The sequence below is a fragment of the Lissotriton vulgaris genome, chromosome 10 (genome assembly GCF_964263255.1).
Source record: "Lissotriton vulgaris chromosome 10, aLisVul1.2, whole genome shotgun sequence".
Classification (NCBI taxonomy): Eukaryota; Metazoa; Chordata; class Amphibia; order Caudata; family Salamandridae; genus Lissotriton; species Lissotriton vulgaris.
In genome coordinates this window covers 813,349,314-813,370,054 of record NC_141698.1, presented here as the reverse complement: position 1 = coordinate 813,370,054, position 20,741 = coordinate 813,349,314, and the positions used below count along the sequence as shown (strand labels likewise).

At 44.7% G+C, this 20,741-nt stretch overlaps 1 protein-coding gene and 1 pseudogene across 1 annotated transcript in view; one reads left to right on the top strand and one right to left on the bottom strand.

The window, feature by feature from the left end:
* ULK4 (unc-51 like kinase 4) overlaps positions 1 to 20,741 on the top strand; it is a 1,855,260-nt gene that overhangs the window by 1,551,870 nt on the left and 282,649 nt on the right. The window lies entirely within an intron of this gene.
* Positions 2,493 to 20,741, bottom strand: part of LOC147688827 (uncharacterized) — a 97,768-nt pseudogene continuing 79,519 nt past the window's right edge.

Here is a 20,741-nt window from a genome sequence, read left to right as displayed (position 1 = left end):
GGCGACTGCAGACGTCAAATATCACAACAAAGAACCAAGTACTAAGAACCACAAATGCAATGGAACCATGCAACAACTAAGCACCCACAACTAAGGACTCTGGGAGCGACCCACAAATACTTAACTCAAAGATCGATGGCGTCACCAGGAAGGCCCGTCAATCGTCTCGCTGTACTAAGGTCTACGCCAGGCGCCAAAACAGGTCTACAGTCAGGGCAGCAGTCCGTCGCAGCCGTCAGGAGGCGGGGATCTTCGCGGGAAAAGTCGTCGGGCCACTTGTTTCGACAACCGGATCGATGAAGCGGGGTGCACCTTCCCTCGGAGATTTCACACGAAGTTCCTCTCGATCGTCGGGCTTGGACAGGTACCACTGATGCAGCCCTACGTTGGGCGCCAACTGAAGGACTGGGTTTTCTTAAGACCCAGCGGTGCCAGGGATAACACCTAAAACCTTCGTGGGTAACCTGTTCCGGCGTACAAATGACAGAGACATGGGACACTTCCTTCGGTGTCAAAGATTCGAGGTTTATTACTGCAGGGAACACAGAAGTCACAGGAAGTACAACATGTGTAGGTTTGAGGAGTCTGATTCGACTTGCCTCTGTGGATCGCTCCTTTTATACAGTTCAAATGCATTGAACATCATAGTACACAAAGGTTTACAACTCGGTTTCCATCGTAAAGACCATAAGGGGTTACTTTCATGTATTCAAGGCCCGGAACATAAGTACAGAAACGTTTGGTGGTTCCCAACTGTAAAAACCCATCTTCCCACCATTAATACATTCCAATCAGCAGTAAACAGATCGAGGAAGGGACAGAAACAGGTGCAGAGGAAGACAGAAACAGTGGGGAGATCGGAAAGGGTGTAAAAGGGGGTGGTATCGGGAAACACGAGCTGCAGGCATCAAAGGGGACGTGCCTAATGAATGCACAACTTAAGACAATAGACCGGCACGGCAAGATGAGCCTCGAGCGGGACCATCTGCCTTACAGTGCCGTCCCCCTCATCATAAAGACACTTTCAAAGGAAACGTGCCTTCTGCAAGAGTTTGGGAATCCCAGGGTCGCGAAGCGGACAGCGTCCTTCGCTGGCTACTTGAGGGCAAGAGACAAAATGGATGCTGCATCTAAGATGGAACCCACGAAACAAACGAACGGTTTAGGCTAGCACAGCGAAAACGCGTACACCCACTAAACACGTCATTTGCGGTTCATAGATACCAGGCTCGACCATATTCGTGCGAGTCGAAAACACCGCTTACGATCGTCACGGAACCTCAGTGTGTGCTGACGAAGTCGGCGATGGAGTCGCTGAACTGTGGTCAGGGTTGGGGGGGGGGGTCTATAGATGAGGGTTCCTGTGAGGGTGGTGTTGGGGTCGGTGTGGTTTTGGAAGTGCATGTGTTCGGCGGTGCTCAATCAATCAAGGCATTTATATAGCGTGCTACTCAAGGCGCTTGGGGAGGGGGGGGTCTGCTACTGCTCGAACTGCCAGGTCTTGAGTTGCTTCCTGAAGGAGAGGTGATCTTGGGTCAGGCGGAGATGGATGGGGAGGGTGTTCCACGTCCTAGCTGCCAGGTAGGAGAAGGATCTTCCTCCCATGGTGGCTCTTCGGATTCGTGGGACAGCGGCGAGGGCGTGGCTGAGGGTGTCGCTGTGTTGGTCGAGACTATGAGAGTGTTCCTGTGGACGATGGCGATTCCTCCTCCTGCTCCGTTGGTGCGGTCCCTGCGGTGATCTTGTAACCTTCAGGGAAGGCTATGGCTATGTCGGGTGCTGAACAAACATGTAAAAAAAAAGTATTTTCTAAATTTTAAAAAGTGTATTTCATTAACATGCGTTTTACCTTAGTTCATCAGATTATATCAATGCTCTTAGATGTATTTTTAAAAAGTGATAGTTTTCAAAATGAACATAGAAACAGTCAAACCTACTCCCAACCCGGCACAATGTCAGTAATGAACTTAGAGGCAAGTCACTTATCACGAGGAACCCTCTGGGTTGTTATTATAGATGGACAACATAATAGTTTAATAAATCAAACACAAGAGAAAGTTTTATACCACATATATCTTGCCAACATGCATTTAAAGGTACTGTTATATGTCAACATGAACAAAAAGTAGGCAAGATGAAATGAAAAAATTGCCTAGAATCACTCAATTTGGTCACGTGGGGAAGCCATGATTAATCCCAGGTTTAATGGTTTCACATTGTAAAATTTCATTTAATTCCAATTCAATAATTAAGTTACCTCCTTTTTACATTTGACTCTCCCAAGGAAGGGATACCGAGCTGAGAAGGCTTACTCTAATGTGCGGTAGAGGGATTGCGACTCAGATAGACCATACCCAAAACCACACTGCCACTGTTCTGGCATCAGTGAGGTCCTCAGCACACCACAGACCTTACTTTGTGGCCCCTGGGAAAATGTTTGTGAGTATCCATGCTTTAACACATCTGTACACGCCTTTCTGCTGATGCTTGCATTAGCTTGAGTGTGCCTGCTTCATTTCTACATGTGTTATCACATTCCCCCCTTTAGTTGATTTTTCAACTATTTCCTCATCTTCCCTTTTGCTTAGAGTCATTACTGTGCATACATTCTCCTCAACATGCTGCATTTTATTGACTGATCTAGTAGTGAACATCCTTCCCAACTTCTGGCTAACACTTTTTCAACATCCCGTCACTAACTGGAGGACACAAAGCATCAAAAGCAATATCACAAGAACACGCAACAAGGCCTTAAATAGTCCTGACACTCAAGACGGTACCAAAGTGAATTACCCTGAAAACAATTTGTATGGGGCACCTCCATCATCCGCCATCTTCTTTTGCATGGTATGCAGGGTTTGTATAGCTTCTGTTAGTAGTCCATTATCTGCATCATTGGCTGAAATTTACGTGCAACAGGCCATTTGAATCTTGGCACATACTCCTCCTTCCATAGCTGGCATTAAGTCTAAACATATCTATGCTGTATAATCATTACTCTCATGGCTCACAGCTCTTCTTTGATTACATTGAAGCCATCCTCAGTGGCCTTGATGGCCTTCATTAGTTCCCAGCGGGTAATCTGGAGCCATCTTGCAGTCGCTTTTGCTTGAAGGAAGGGATGGATGCTGCCAAAGAAGATTTATACATCATTGAACAGCCTGTGTTCTTGCAGGACATTTTACCAGGCTCTAATACTGTAATATTCTGCAGCTGTCTTCCTCTAGTGATGGTGCAGCAAGGTCGTTGGATGCCCCATGGGATGATGATGTAGTTCAGAAATGTCTACTCCTGGAATCATCAGGGAGGGAGTATGCACAGTGACTAAATAGCAGAGGCTTTGCCAATCTGAAAGAAGCCATGTATACAGCCACTCACCACGGTTCCAGTAGAAATCCATTACGCTGGGGGTTCCACATTGCATGTCAGCATTATATTTAGGGACATTACAATTAATGGTCTTTCCCACCTGGACCATTCCATTTCCCCTGAAATACAAAGAGAAAACAATGGGTTTTCTACCTGCTCAAACAGTTGTAGGTGTTTCTATCCAAGTTAATCTCAATATGCTCTCATCCCACTCTGCACCCAAATGTAGCGCCATGGTGCCGATGACTATGAATGTATACTGATCCATTTACTCTGAAATATTGCCTTTCTCGACAATTCTGGGCCTAGGTGTAGCTTAGTTTGTCTTGCAGAGAAGTGTAGGTGAGGATACCCCTAAAAATCCCTGCTGTAATATTTTAGCTCTCCCAGTTCTATCCTTGTACCTCATAATCCCTGTCTTGGCAATTACATCTAACTTCACTACTAACTCTTTGTTGTCTGTCCGGACGTTTATTACATCTGCTAACTCTTTCTCATATTGCATGGTGTTTACTAGGAATGTTCCCTGTTTGACCTCCAATGGTTGCATCTGCGCTCGTATTTTGCAAATGAAAAGGTTTAACAGACACATTGTAATATTTGGAAGAACCTCTCTAGACAAGTGTAACAGATCGAAGTCGGTGTTAGAAGTATGCATACCTATTTTCGTCATATGCTGATACCGCGTATTATCTAATAAGCTTGCATAAATACATTGGAATATATTTTCCTGCTCAGGTACTGCTCTCTTCAAGCACTACTTAATAGCACGTAATGGTTACATAATCCCATCCCTGAGGTAAAAAAAACATTTTAATGTAGCCACCATCTTAGGAAGACATAAAAAGAACAAGCCTTTGCAATGCAATAGGTCTCGCATTAGGAAAGTTTGAGCTATTGGTATTGTAAATGACAAATTTTGTATTTATGTGTTGGTTTTGAAAATATATAAATTAATAGCTTTGTCATTTACAATGCCAATAGTTTTAACTTTCGCAAATGTGACACCTATAGCATTTGTAATGCAATATGTGTTGTATTTACGTGACTTAGATGTATTGATATTACAAATAACAATGGCTTTTATTTTTTGTTAATAATTAATACTTAAATAAAAGTTATTGTTATTTATAATGGCAATAGCTTAAACTTTTGTAAATAACTTTTGTGAAGATTATGTTCAGTGTATTTTCTTGTGACGAAAATCCAAGAACAGAAGTGAAATATTAACATCTTTTTGTGACATTTGTAAAAAAGTTTGAAACATTGAGAGAGAATATTGGAACCAGTTGTTGTTGAATGGTTGCACAGATTGATGTTGTGGTGGCACTGAGTGATGTTGTGGTGGCGAACGAGTGATGCTGTGGCGTTAAGTGATGATGTGGTAGCGCATAGTGATGTTGTGTTGCCCCTGAGTGATGATGTGGTGGTGCTGAGTGATGCTGTATGCTATGCTATGTTTTGTTTTGCTATGCTATGCTATGTTTTGCTATCCTATGCTTTGATTTGTTATGCTGCGTTTTGTTATACTATGCTATGTTTTGTTATGCTATGCTATGTTTGGCTATGCTATGCTTTGTTTTGTTATGCTATGTTTTGTTATGCTATGCTATGTTTTGTTGTGTTTGGTATGCTATGCTTAGTTTTGCTATGCTATGTTTTGCTATGCTATGTTTTGTTATGATATGCTATGCTTTATGCTATGCTATGTTTTGTTGTGTTTTATTATGCTATGCTTTGTTTTGCTATGCTATGTTTTGTTATGCTATGCTTTCTTATATGTTTTGTTATGCTTTGCTTCATTATGCTATGTTTTGTGACGCTATGCTATGTTTTGTTGTGTTTTGTTATGCTATGCTATGATTTTTTATGCTATGCTATGTTATGTTTTGTTATGCTATGCTATGTTGTACTATGCTATGTTTTGTTATGCTATGCTATGTTTTGCTATGCTATGCTATGCTTTGTTTTATTGTGCTATGCTATGTTTTGTTGTGCTATGCTATGTTTTGTGTTTTGTTATGCTATGTTTTTTGTGTTTTGTTATGCTATACTATGTTTTGTTATGCTATGCTATGTTTTGTTATGCTATGCTATGTTTTGCTTTGCTATGCTACGTTTTGCTATCCTGGTGTGTGTGTGTGTGTGGTTGTGGGGTTGTGTGTGTATGGGGTTGTGTGTGTATGGGGTTGTGTGTGTGGGGTTGTGTGTTTGTGTGTGGGGGTGGTTGTGTGTGTGTGGGGGCAATGTATGAGGGGGCAGTATGTGAGGGGGCAGTGTGTGAGTGGCTAGTGTAAGAGTGGCAGTGTGTGAGTGGGGGTTGTGTTTGGTTGTGTGTATGTGTGTGTGGGTATGTGTGCGTGTGGGGTTGTGTGTGTGTTGCTCCAGACTGAAAGCGCTTCCCCCATAGAGGTGCCCCCTGGAACAGGAGACTGTGCTCCAAATAAGGACCTCGAGAAGTGATGCAAAGCTCCAGGCTGGGTTTCCAGCCCTCAAACAATGCTGGCGCGAGGCCATTAATAACGGACAGAAGCCGTGTGACGAGGATTCCGCTCACGCGCACATGTACCGCCCGGCTAGTTGCAGTAATCTAATGTATAGCTTTGGCAATCCTTGGACCTTCGGTAATGCCAATAAAGCATTATTGCATAGCATTGAATTGTATCTTTGACTGTTTACATTCCTGGCCTACATACATTATGCAACGTTTCTTTGAAGTTACCAGTCCGGACAGTTGTTGTTGGTAATGGCTGCTTATCACCTTAATAACTCTCCCGGTCTCCACCAGCCCACTCCTGCCCGGCCCCCGCAGGTCTCCCTCCCCTGTGTGTCAGGCCCCACCGAGCTGCCACATGGCCACTGATAAGAGTGATGGATGGGCTGTGGCTGGCTCCACTGGGTCCAGTGCTCGGCTGGGAGCATCTTAGTGCACCGGTGGCCAGGAGTCTGGCAGTGTGAGAGGAGGAGAGAGAGGGAGGGCAGGGGGGGATGGAGGGATGCGATGGAGAGAAGCAGGGCAGAGAGGGTGGTGTAGATCAGGGCAGTCTTAGAGGGAGAAGAGAAGTGTGAGGAAGGGAGTGAGGAATCTGGAAAAGAAAGGATTTAAAGGAAGAATAACGGGTGGAAAAGAGGAGAGACCAGTGGAGGGAATGAAGAGGGGAAGGGGAAAAGAGAACACAGCTACGGATGAAAAAAAATTGGTATATAGAGGAAAGAGACGTTGGAGGGAAGAGTAGAATGGAAGAGCGAATGGAGGGAAGGAAAAGAGAGGGTTTAAATTAGGGAGGGAGGGAAAGAAGGAGAGGGCGGAGGAAGGAGCACGACAGAGGGTGGACACAGGGAAAGAAACAGTGAGGACAGGAAAGGAGGAATTGACTTTGTCTCACTGGAGTAGTAACAGCTGAAGGAATGTCTCAGAGGACAAACAAAACAAAAACAAGAGCTGGGAGAAGCACTTGGGAGACCAGAGGGTTTAAACAGAAAGGGCAGGTTTAGCCGAGGGTCAGAAGGGCATGTGGCTAGTGCCAAGAATTGTTGAGCTGGGGAGGAAATATGGCAAACCTGGTGTTTGTGAACCTGTGCAAGAATAGAAAACAGTGACCTTTCAAGTGGGAAACTGGTGGAGTACAGAAGGGTAAGAAGAGTGTGATGTTAACCATCCAGGAAGGCATGAAGGGGAGCCGGAGCGCCCCGACTGATTTGGCTGATAGGGAGTTTAAAGAGACATTGTTGAGGTGTAAGTTGAATCAGGGTTCACTGTGGAAAAGGATTTTCCCAGTCGAGTGCTGTGCGGCTGTGAGGGTCTAGTTTAAAGATGCATGGGTCCTGGTTTAAGTGGAATTTGAGGCCCTCGTCCGAGTAACTGTTCTTACAACAGTGGTTCCATCATAAGTGGGATAATCTTTCCTTTGAAATACGTCCCTGTACTTGCTTTTATTTTTGGTATTCCCTTCTGCCAGGCTTCCATAGTTTTTATGTAATTTATTTTCCCATATTGCACCTTTTTTCCATCCTTCAGATATCCCTTCATTAAGATGTGCTGCATTCCCTCAGACAATATGCAGAATTGGATGCATTCTAGGGGCTCACTACATGTGCATGACAATTGTAAGAACAGGATGTGATGCGAACAAGTAAGATACCAAATGTAAGTATATCAGGGGAGAGGGAGTTGGGAAGCAGGAGCGGGGTTATTCAACCAAATTTGGAGTATTTTCTACCGGCAGATTACTTGCTGCCATGTTCATCTAACCTGTCCTGCTTCCTCGACTAGCTCATGTGACTGACCAATGGAGGGGGCCGGGTATCTGGTCACTTGTGGAAATCCCCAGTTACCCATTATCAGAGTAAATCTTGGCTGCAGGTATCAGAGTTATGAACATAGTATCCAGTGTGTTAGATTATAGCTTAAAAAAGTACACATACATAAAAGCAACGTTAAGGTCCTGCAGCAAAAAACATGCATTTTTAAGAAATATATTTAATACACGTTGGAGCGTGTCTAATAAAAATAGGCTAAACGGAAACCTTCAGAAAAAAAACACTGGATTACTCTAAAACTGAAGAGAGCTGGCAGGTCCACTAATCCACGCAGACCTCCCGGGCCCAGCCTTTAAACTCCCAGAGCCCAGAAGGCATGCTCCCTCTAAATGCCTGTGCTGTGCAGAGCGTGACTGAGAGGTTAAGTACACACCGAGGAATAGCTTGGGTCTGTTTGTGTCTGTGCATAGTGTGACTACTGACTCTGAGGTTTTGTACTCGCCAAGCAATAGTTGGTGTGTGTGTCCGTTGTTTTGAGGTGGTGTTACCCTGAAATTATGTTAGAATCGAGGGGTAAAAAACTGTTGGGTAATAATTGCCCACTACTCACGCATGAAAACAAGTGAAAGCAAGCAAAGCGGAAACAAGAAAATGTAAGTGTGTGAGAGAGAGCGTGAGAGACAGAAGAGTGTGTGTGAGAGAGAGCGAGAGACAGAAGAGAGTGTGTGAGACAGAGGGAGAGACAGAAGAGAGTGTGTGAGAGAGAACAAGAGACAGACGAGAGACAGAAGGGAGTGTGTGAGACAGAGCGAGAGACAGAAGAGAGTGTGTGAGAGAGAGAAAGAGCGAGAGAGAAGGGGGGCAAAGAGTGAAAGAAAGGGAGGGAGCGGATGCCGGGATGGGGGGGCGCAGAGAGGTGAGGACTAAGAGAGACAGGGTGAGGCTGAACAGACAGAAGCGTGGTTAGAGAAAATAAAGCATAGCAGCAAGTTAGCAGGGCTGGATAGAAAGGAGAATTCTGCATGAGGGACAGAAGTGAGAAGGGTATGGAATGCAGGAGTTGGGACGAGGCAGTGGGGAAGAGGAACAGCAAGTGAGAGCAACCATGCCAGCATTCCGATTCACGAGCAGATGGTCCTGTTCATGACCTGCGTAGTGCGTGAAGTGTCTGGTGGCAAATGCGGCCGCGGTCGCTTTGATGTTCTTGTCTTGTCTTGCTTTGTGGGAGGGGTAGGGGAGCGAATTCCTGTGCACGCGCCTGGCTCACATGAACTGTATGCGATCCGCAGTGGGTAGCTTTTCGAAACGCTTACTATAAATCTCGCCTACCATCCCTACGGGATGGAATAGACGAGACCTAAAAACAAATAGCAATACATGACTTTCCGCTAGTAGTCGACAAAATACTTCACTTGTGCTTTGAAGGGAGACATTGATACTCATGTATTTTGTTATCCCCTCTTGTTCCCTTACTATCTGCGGAAGTGTCTGGCGCAAAGTGGGGTCCAGTTGCACGTCTGTGACAAGGATCCATGGTTTTCTGCATTCCACTTTCACTGCAGTGGGAGTACTCATTGTCACTGAGAAGGGACCACTAAACATGGAATCCTTCCAACTCCAGATGACATTCCACACATAAACTTGCTGAATAACAGGTATGGATTGGACTGCTGGACTGACGCAGTCTTCTCCTATCTTTTTTTGTTGTCCTCATTTAACATAAATAAGTGAGATATCTTAACGCAAACCAAGGTTTATTTAGGATCCCCGTACATAGGTAATGATACCATCTGAAAGAGACACGTTAGTGATAGACTCCTTACCTTAGAATATCCCCAGGCTTCAGGCTGGATCCGGAAAGTTTTGTTAGCAGTACCCCTGCGCATCGTGGGGCTCCGTGTCCGTCGCTGGCGTCATATGTGCTGAGATGACATCACGGAGACTACTTAGGCGCCACTCATGCGCACTGACGCCAGTTCTTTCTTTTTCCGTGCCAGTAAGCGCAGATCCGGATTGAGCACGTATCTCAGTCATTTTTTTACTATCCTTTTGAGACTTGTGTCTCTTGTTGGTTTTTTCTGGTCCAAGTAGGGAAGCCTGGTTTTAAGTCCTGCGGGGCCTGCCGTCGCAATATGTCAGTGGCGGACCCTCACGACGTCTGTCTCTACTGCCTGGAGCATGACCATGACTCCCGGTCCTGTCTGGACTGTAGGGCTATGGCCGCAAAGGCCTTGAGGGAGCGCCGCCTGAAGTTGCTTGAATTTGGCACTCGTCCCCGTGCCGCTCGAGGTCCAGGGGTCATTCTCATGACCGCTCGCACAGCCGCCATCACCGCTCCTCGGGATCCAAGTCTTCACCCTCGGATTCGGGTAAGAGATGACACAAAAAGAAGTCGAAGAAGCATGTTCACTCTCCGACGTCCCCCCGTTGGTCCTCGAATGCGGACGAGGGGGTGAGTCCTGTGGCCCACCCGCCTTAGCCGGGTCTGACGGCGACTCCCGCACAGCTGCAAGAATTCCTTGCTGTCATGGACCGCCTATTTAGACCTCGGGTTCCCAACGGTGCGCCTTCGGGTCCTGCGGTCAAGGCACCCGAGGCAGTAGTCAACCACCTTCAGTCTACGGCCGACCTCCTGCACTTGCTGGGGTTCTCCATCAATGTGCCGAAGTCGCACCTGAGTTCCTCTCAGAAGCTCACCTTCATCAGAGCGGTTCTGAATTCCAAGCTGTTTTGGGTTTTACCCCCCGAGCAGCGAGTCCGGGATATTCAGGCTATGAGTCCGATCTTTCAGCCTCTATCCCGGATTTCAGTCAGGATGACCCTCCAGCTACTGGGCTTGATGGCCTCCTGCATCCTCTTAGTGCAACATGCCAGATGGCATATGCAGGCTCTGCAGGGGTCCTGAATTTCCAGTGGGCACAGCATCAGGGCAACCTGTCTGATCACGTTCAGTACTCGGAGGGCACTGCACGACACCTGCAGTGGTGGCTCACGATTCGTGATTGGGTCATTGGCAGATCCCTCTCCCTTCCCCAACTGGAGCACACAGTGGTGACAGATGGGGAGGCCACTTGGGAGAGGTGGAGATCAGAAGCCTCTGGTCTCCGGCAGAGTCCCAGCTCCATATAAACCTTTTGGAGCTTTGGGCGATCCAACTTGCACTGAAAGTATTCCTTCCCTCTGTCCGGGTAAGTGTAGTGCAGGTGTTCAGGGACAACACCAACGCCATGTGAAATTGCCACAAACAGGGCGGGGTGGGGTCGTGGACCCTTTGTCAGGAGGCTCTGTGCCTCGGGACATGGCTGGAACATCAAGGCATTACCTTGGTGGTTCAACACCTGGCAGGTTCTCTGAACTTATTCAAAAAGATCTGAAGACTTCAGATCCAGAGAACCTGGCTAACTTCTGGAACATGACACCTTAAGGTCTGTTTCAGAAACAGGGAAAGAAAACTTTTTCTTTATAGTCCCCTCACTCACCGGAGTTTCCTCACGGTGACATGCTTCATCATTGGGGCTTCTCAACCCAGCTGCGGGTTGAGGCGTGCTGCGACTATCGCGATTGCGAAGGAGCACTTTTATCTGCAGACTATGTGTCGTGTAGTGTGAGAGAAAGGGGAAAATGAAGTGGAGTGAAAGAATTAAAAATATCCTGCTAGTGGGCTAAACTAACTTTATTCTGGCCCCTAGTGGATATATTAAAAATGGGGTGGTTTACTAGAAAAACTGGCTCTATTATGGAACACAGTGTCTAGTAAGCGTGTCAACTAGTTTCGAGCTGTACCCCACAGCTCTTCTTCAGGACTACTACAGGGTCCAGCCCTGTGAGTGGCACTCCAAAACAAAAACAAAAAGTGAAAGGTATGCCTATATTAATATTAGAATATACATACTCTTATCTTTGCAATTCTTTGGTAAATCTGCGGAGAAAAATACTTCCAATGTTAATGGTACAATATCCATTTATCCAATGATGTTATCATATCAAGAATAGCATTTTTCATTAAATTGGTGTCTCAATAAACTGCTTTGTGATAGTATATGTACACCTTCACCCATTCCACACACATTTTTCAAAACCGAGTGGTCCCCATATCTGAAGGAGCACCCTACGTGCATTATCTGTGGCTATGTTTTAAAATAACCAACACACTTGTGGCATGGTCTGTGGGTCCAACACATAACAAAACGGACAAAACAAAACATATAGAGGAAGAATTCATACTTTTTAAAGGGTTGCACTGAACCTCATGGTCAATCGCGGGAAGAACATATATCCCCGTAATCACCTAGTAGTAGAATAATCAGAAGCTGTTATAGGTTCCAAAATGTATCAATAATAAAGCCACACGCGCTTCGAAAAACGCGTTGTGAATGTCACTTTTCTATTCAAAGTGCTAGGGTAGATCTTACTTGTTACGAGGTATTATCTCGGCGGTAAACCTACTCGGCTCCCCTTCGAGACCGGCGATCGCTTTCTCACGCCAGGAGAAGTGAGTATTATACTTCCCCGGTGTTCGTCTTGCTTCCGGGTTTGAAGCTAGACCGCGCGTGTAATTCGAAGAAGGCCACTCGCATTGGGAACAGACGGCGGCCATCTTTGAATTATCGGGCTGAGCATCCGATCGTATTAGTTATTTGGAGATTAATCTTATATACACATAGGGGTTATGAAACTGATTTATCTACATAGGTACACTTCCTGAGATTATGACATAATTTAGGTGGCAAAAACAGGTATTATCATGATTGCCAACTTGTCCAGGTCACCATTAACTAAAGTAGGAGCATCACTAACCATAGTGTGTTAAACGGATTTATGTATAGTAATGCTAGACTTATTGTTCTTTTTTATGCAGTAAGACCTACTCATTTCTAGGAGTGAGGTAATGTTAGTTTTTAGGGTTTTATGTTGATTACTCAACAGGTTGATACTGTGCTACCAGATTCTTTTAAAAACATAGGGGGTTCAGAGATCAGATTAATACTGTGCTACCAGATTCTTTTAAGAACATAGGGGGTTCAGAGATCAGGTTGAAAAGGATCTAAAAAAGACCTATCCCAACATATTACTTTTTGCAAAGGGGTTAATCATTGTAAATAAAAGAAACTTACGGATTAATCGGAAGCTCTTTGTTGTTAACACATGCAGGTATTGATCTCTCTTCCATGGGTATTTTACAGGATGGATACTACTAATAGTATTTAAGTTTTTTACTCTTATCTTGCCAGTAGGCCCCATGGGATGCTATCATTTAGGCCTTGGGTGTCTGTTTTCAGCTTGTACACCCAGCGTTGTTCTTTATTTAGGAGGCGCTGTTCCAAATTGCCCCTGTCCGTACAGTCTTTCAAGAATTACCCATTTCATATCGTTGGGCGTATGGTTACATTCAATGAAGTGGGATATCATTTTTGTTGTGATTCTCTTCCGTCTGATATTACTTCTGTGTTCAACTATCCTAGTGCTTGCCTTTCTTGTTGTCATTCCTATGTAGTGCAGTTGGCAATTGCAGGTTATCATATATACTACTCCAGAAGTATTACAATTAGTGAAGTCCTTCAGTTCCCAAGTCATATTGTTATTGAATGTTATTCTTTTTGTGGCTTTTGTCAAATGACAGACGCTACAGTCGCCACAAGGGTAATGTCCTGTAGGTACTGTACTGATAGTTCTTTGTTTGGGGTTTTTGTTTTCTTCTTGTGGACGGGTGTGGAGTAGATGGTCTTTCAGATTTTTACTTCTTTTATGGCTGAACATTGGTTTTGGTATGTCCAGACTTCCACAGTTCAGAGTGCGCCAGTGTTTTCTGACAATATTTGTTACCATGTTAGAGGCAATGTTGTAAGTAGTAATACAGATGGTAACAAATATTGTCAGAAAACACTGGCACACTCTGAACGGTGGGAGTCTGGACATACCAAAACCAATGTTCAGCCATAAAAGAAGTAAAAATCTGAAAGACCATCTAGTCCACACCCGTCCACAAGAAGAAAACAAAAACCCCAAACAAAGAACTATCAGTACAGTACCTACAGGACATTACCCTTGTGGCGACTGTAGCGTCTGTCATTTGACAAAAGCCACAAAAAGAATAACATTCAATAACAATATGACTTGGGAACTGAAGGACTTCACTAATTGTAATACTTCTGGAGTAGTATATATGATAACCTGCAATTGCCAACTGCACTACATAGGAATGACAACAAGAAAGGCAAGCACTAGGATAGTTTAACACAGAAGTAATATCAGACGGAAGAGAATCACAACAAAAAGCTTCAAACCCGGAAGCAAGACGAACACCGGGGAAGTATAATACTCACTTCTCCCGGAGTGAGAAAGCGATCGCCGGTCTCGAAGGGGAGCCGAGTATGTTTACCGCCGAGATAATACCTCGTAACAAGTAAGATCTACCCTAGCACTTTGAATAGAAAAGTGACATTCACAACGCGTTTTTCGAAGCGCGTGTGGCTTTATTATTGATACATTTTGGAACCTATAACAGCTTCTGATTATTCTACTACTAGGTGATTACGGGGATATATGTTCTTCCCGCGATTGACCATGAGGTTCAGTGCAACCCTTTAAAAAGTATGAATTCTTCCTCTATATGTTTTGTTTTGTCCGTTTTGTTATGTGTTGGACCCACAGACCATGCCACAAGTGTGTTGGTTATTTTAAAACATAGCCACAGATAATGCACGTAGGGTGCTCCTTCAGATATGGGGACCACTCGGTTTTGAAAAATGTGTGTGGAATGGGTGAAGGTGTACATATACTATCACAAAGCAGTTTATTGAGACACCAATTTAATGAAAAATGCTATTCTTGATATGATAACATCATTGGATAAATGGATATTGTACCATTAACATTGGAAGTATTTTTCTCCACAGATTTACCAAAGAATTGCAAAGATAAGAGTATGTATATTCTAATATTAATATAGGCATACCTTTCACTTTTTGTTTTTGTTTTGGAGTGCCACTCACAGGGCTGGACCCTGTAGTAGTCCTGAAGAAGAGCTGTGGGGTACAGCTCGAAACTAGTTGACACGCTTACTAGACACTGTGTTCCATAATAGAGCCAGTTTTTCTAGTAAACCACCCCATTTTTAATATATCCACTAGGGGCCAGAATAAAGTTAGTTTAGCCCACTAGCAGGATATTTTTAATTCTTTCACTCCACTTCATTTTCCCCTTTCTCTCACACTACACGACATATAGTCTTCAGATAAAAGTGCTCCTTCGCAATCGCGATAGTCGCAGCACGCCTCAACCCGCAGCTGGGTTGAGAAGCCCCAATGATGAAGCATGTCACCGTGAGGAAACTCCGGTGAGTGAGGGGACTATAAAGAAAAAGTTTTCTTTCCCTGTTTCTGAAACAGACCTTAAGGTGTCCTGTTCCAGAAGTTAGCCAGGTTCTCTGGATCTGAAGTCTTCAGATCTTTTTGAATAAGTATTGCCGTGGAGGGCGACCCTGGTTGATCTCTCCCTCTACCTCCCCCTGTTTAGTTTTTCAGGTTCTCTGAACGCCAGGGCAGACAAACTCAGCCGCAGGTGCATGATGGATCACGAATGGCGTCTGAACTCGGACGTGGTGCAAGGTCTCTTTCTGCAGTGGGGAGAGCCTTGGTTAGATCTATTCGCCACCTAAGAGAACGCGCAATGTCATCAGTTCTGCGCGTTGCAATTTCCAAGGCGGCACTCGCTTGGCAACGCTTTTCGTCAGTGGTAGTATGGCTTTCCGCCTATACCACTTTTGCCCAGAATGCTAAAGAAGATTCGGCGCAACCGGGCCTAAGTCATTCTTGTGGGTCCGGTTTGGGCATGAACATACTGGTATCCCAGCTACTCAGCATGGCGATCGATCCCCCGATCCGAATGCCTCTTTGGGAGGATCTTATGTCACAGCAGCAGGGGACGGTCCTCCACCCGAACCTGTCCAGCCTCCACCTCCATACGTGGAGATCGAGCGGCGACAGATGACGACTTTCGGTCTTCCTCCCGAAGTCTGTGATGTCATTCTGGAAGCCAGGTGTCCCCCCACAAAAACGGTAAATGCCTGCAGGTGGAACAAGTTTGTGGCATGGTGCACAGCAAAGGCTGTGGATCCCCTTTCTGCCCCTCTTTCTGAGGTTCTTTTGTTCCTTCTTTCTTTGGCCCAGCAGGGCTCTGCTCTGGGCACTATCAAAGGTTATCTTTTGTCCATTTCCACCTTTCTACGGCTTCCTGATCAGCCTTCTCTTTTTAAGTCCCCAGCTGTTTTCTGAAAGGCATTACGCACATGTTCCCTCCCTTGCGGTTCATCATGCCTCAATGTGACTTAAACCTTATCTTGACGTTTTTGATGTGCGCTCCCTTCGAGCCCCTTCATAACTATCCCTTGCATCTTCTCACTCTCAAGATGGCTTTCCTGGTCGCTATCACCTCTGCCAGAAGAGTGAGTGAGCTCCAGGCTCTTTCTTCTAAACCTCCTTGCCTTTCTGTTCCTCCGGACAAGGTGGTTCTGAGGACCCGTCCTTCTTTCTTGCCAAAGGTTGTCACGCCCTTCCACATCAGGCAGACCATCACTTTGCCCACCTTGTTTCCGCCTCCACATCCTTTCAAAGAGGAAGAGAGGCCCCACCGCCTGGACCCAAAAGGTGCGATCTCGTTCTATCTGAAACGCACAAAACAGTTCCGGCTGGATGACCAGCTTTTTGTTAGCTGCGTGGGCACCAAAAAAGGTTGGGCTGTGCACAAATGAACCATCCCTCGGTGGGTCGTTCTCTGCATCAAGGCCTGTTACTCGTTGGCTAAGAAGGAGCCTCCTGTGGGGCTGCCTGCCCATTCCATCAGGGCAACAGCAGCCACTACTGCCTAAGGATGCGGCATTCCCTTGCAGGACATTTGTCGAGCAGCTATGTGTGCCTCGCTGCACACATTTACCAGGCATTACTGCCTAGACAGTCAAGTCCGGAGAGACGGCTTCTTTGGCCGTTCTGTTCTCCGTGACTTTCTGGTGTAATCTTATTCTCAGACCCACCACCGGTATATATTCTAAGGTAAGGAATCTATCACTAACGTGTCTCTTTCAGCTGCACAAGTTGCTACTTGTGTGACGATATATCTGTAAGAGACATTAGTTAGTGATAGATTCCTTACCGCCCCACCCATCCTCCCCATTCTGCGAACTGATTACTAGGGTTAAAGACATCCCTTTCAGGGCCCTAGTTTCATGGCACCAGTAGTTGGTTTCTTGCATGGCTCTGCGTACCTGACACAGAAAGTTGTGCACAGAACTGACGTCAGCGCGCATGGGTGGCGCCTAAGTAGTCTCCTTGATGTCATCTCGGCGCATACGACGCCAGCGAAGGATGTGGAGCCGCAGGACGCCACCTACTCACGCACAGGGGTGCTGCTAGCAAAACTTTGCTGATCCAGTCTGACGCCTGGGGATATTCTAAGGTAAGGAAACTATCACTAACTAATGTCTCTTACAGATATATCGTCACACAAGTAGTAACTTGTGCTTCGATTTACTAGGCCCCCGGGGATCCAACAAAACCAGTTGCCAAGCTTCTGAGAGAAATTAGTGATAAGTGTAGCGGGGAGATACCTTTCACCACCGCAAAATAAATACACTAACTCCACACTCACTTATTTAATAATCATTGGACTTTTATGTGTAAGAAGTCAAAAAGCAAAATACATTTTTACCCAACCTTTTTCTCCCAATTAACCCAATTTCTCGTTTTTTTGCATCTTTTCTTTGATGAACTAGCCATATCTAAATTATAGATGCGCCTAACCGGAACCACCCAATCAAAAATTACTGGTCGTTGTGGTATAATCCATTTTAGGCTATGTCACGCCTAGCTAAAAGAACCAACACAAACAAAAGAGATGCCTGTGAATTAGACAAATTATAACTAATAACCTCCTCCTGTAGGACCCCAAATTTTACCAGACTTAAGCTTACCTTGATCTCTAGCCCCAAAACCTCTGAGACAGTCTTACCTATGTCTTGCCAGAAGGCCGGGATGGAAGGACACTGCCAAATCATGTGCAGATCATCAGATTTGCACTTCGGCCAAACCTTTCGATGAGCACCTCCCAATTTGGCCAGCTTCTTTGGAGACCAATATGCCGTATGAAGTGTAAACAGATGGATCCTCTTAAGATAGGCAGCTTTAACCCTGTTCCAAAGAGTGCGCATCGATACTTGTCAAAGGCGTGTTACTTTGCTCGAAGGCAGGTCTCTTCTCCAGGACTCCCCCATAGGTACTAGAGGGGGTTCACTCTTAATCAGAAGCCAGTACCATTTGGAAACCTCGTTTGTTGAGATAGACGACCACGAAGAGCGAGTTCATGATCTACTCTGTCTTCTTCTTCTTTGTCCAAATGTGAGGCACAGCTAGATAGATAAAACTTAAATCTTGCAAGTCCTTGATTCGTAGCATTATACAACACATCCCACGGGAAGAGTTTATTCCCTTGAAGCAGTTGGCCCCAACTCATAATACCTTCCTCCTGTAATACAGCGGATAGGTAGCCTTTTAAGCAGATCAGCTTATTTGGGGAGTTCCAGATGGGGGACCCTGCACTATAATAAGAGATCTTTAGGATCTTTCTGATTTGAAACCAAACTTCACAGAACAAACTTAAAACCTTAACTTTTATTTTTTTTTAAGAATTTTGGGTGTCTAAATTTAAAAAGAACACTGTCGCCCCTTTGTGGGGAATTTTTAGACATGGCTAGCAACATAGGAGGAGAACCAGAAGAGTTGAAGAGGAGAGGTCTTACATTCTTTAGCTGAAAGGCCAAACAGTAAAAACTGAGATCCGGGCATTCAATACCCCCCTCTACATTTGAGCATCTCAACTTCCGCCAAGCAATTCTCACCCCCTTATTAGCCCAGGGAAAACTATTTTTTTGACCCTTGTGCTTTTTTCAAAGCAGAGATCAAATAATAAAGGAATCGTGTTAAAAATAAAAGGGAAATTTGCCAAAATTTACATCTTAATGGAGTTAGAACGGCCCAAAATAGATAGTGCAAGACTATTCCAAGAATTTAATAACATAACCGTTTCTTTCTGTTGAGATCTAGATTTACCAGGGTCGTCTTAGTGATATCGTGAGTAATTTGGATACCAAGATATCGAATTTGCTGTTTTATTATGACTGACCTTACAGAAGTGTTCCATGTCATAATCTCTGTTTTTTTGCGAGTTAATTTGATACCCTGAAATCCTCGAAATTTGTCAATAGTTTCTCCAGACAGGTAATATAGCAGGGGAGGCGCTAGAAAAGATCATCAAGTTGTCTGCATATAAGGCGACTTTTTTCTCCCAAACCTCCCATCTAAAAGGTATAAATATATTACTAGCCCTAATGCTACAAGACAGGGGTTCTATGTATAAATTAAATATTAAAAGGGATAACGAGTAACCCTGCCTCATCCCTCGTTCTAACTTAATTGATTTTGAAAGATTTCCATTAATAATAAGTATGGCAGTGGGTGTTTTGAAGACCTTTTTAATCGCTCTAATAAAATAGTCACCCAACCCAAACCGTCGATATATGTTAAAAAAGACCAGTTCACTCGATCAAACGCCTTTGCCATGTCGAAAGCAAAAATCGAAAGGGGACATTTATGGGCAGTGGCTATATCAATCGCCCCAATTAGCTCATGTGTTAGCTCAGGAGGCTGATGACCCCCGATGAATCCCTTCTGATCTGCTAAAATTTGTGCAAAGATTTTATAATCGCAATTTAGCAGAGAGATAGGTTGATAGGACTTGCAGTTCTTTGGGTTTTTATTTGGTTTAACAATCAACGAAACTACGGCCTCATCCCATGACTTAGGGATTGGGTTGTTTTCTGAAAAAATGCTATCAAACAAAGTTACAAGAACCGGAGTGATCTCTTCAGCCAATACCACATAGAGTTCATTTGGGATGCCGTCCATTCCCGCTGCACTACTGTTCTTTAAGTGTTTTAACGCAACCTTCAATTCTGCTAAATCAATCTTTTGATTCAACAAACTAGTTTGACTCTCAATGAGCCAAGGGAGCAGTATATCTTCATTGTAGCTCTTAATGTGCAACTCTGAGACCACTAGATCTTCTGTATATAAGTCTTGAAAAAAGACCTCGAAGGCCTGTTCTATTTTCATATTATCTGTGGAGGCCTCTCCTGAGTCAAGTGTTATCTCTTTGATTAAATTCCTAGTTTGATTTATCCGAAACAAAGTTTTCCCTCATCCCTCCCCGCACTCATAATTATCAAGTTTGCTGCCCTCCCATTTTTTCCCTTATTATATCGTCCAGATTGTCTTTTAGTAATTGCTTCTTGGTCATTAAGTCTCTACCTTGTTCCCCATCTAAAAGCTCTTTCTGGCGGGATTCACACTCAACTCTTGCTTTGAGGATATCTTCCTCCAGTTTCAGAACAACCTTCCTATTCTCCTTATGTTTCTTAGCCGCCAGACTTATCACTACCCCTCTAATAAATGCTTTATATGCATCCCAGATCATTTCTAATGAGGCAGAATTTAAGTTGATGTCAAAGAAAGTTTGTTTTTCTTTCTTGTTATGTTATGTTATGTTATGTTATTAGACATTTATATCGCGCACGGATACTCAAGAGTGTCCCGGCGCGGAGGTGAACCATAACAACGAGCAATACATTTAGGAGGGAAGGTTAAAAAGGAAGGTCTTCAGCTGTTTCTTAAATGAAGTGGTATCTTGGATGTTACGCAGCTCCAGGGGAAGAGAGTTCCAGGCCTCCGCAGCCTTAACAGAGAGGGAGCTACCCCCTAGCCGAACCCTGCGAAAGCGGGGGACGCTGGTCAGGCGCAGAGTGGTAGAGCGGAGGTTTCTGCGAGGCGTGTATAAGGAGAAACGCCTCTGGAGGTAAACCGGGCCGAGACCATGTAGGGCTCTATGGGTCAGCGTAAGGGCCTTAAACTGAATCTGATGGACAACAGGCAGCCAGTGCAGGTCTCGCAGATGCTGCTTCATGCTAGCGCGCCCGGGGATTTGCAACAGAACCCTGGCCGCTGCATTCTGAATTACTTGCAGTTTCTTTGACTGGTAACCCGGGAGACCAAAGTACAAGCGTTGGC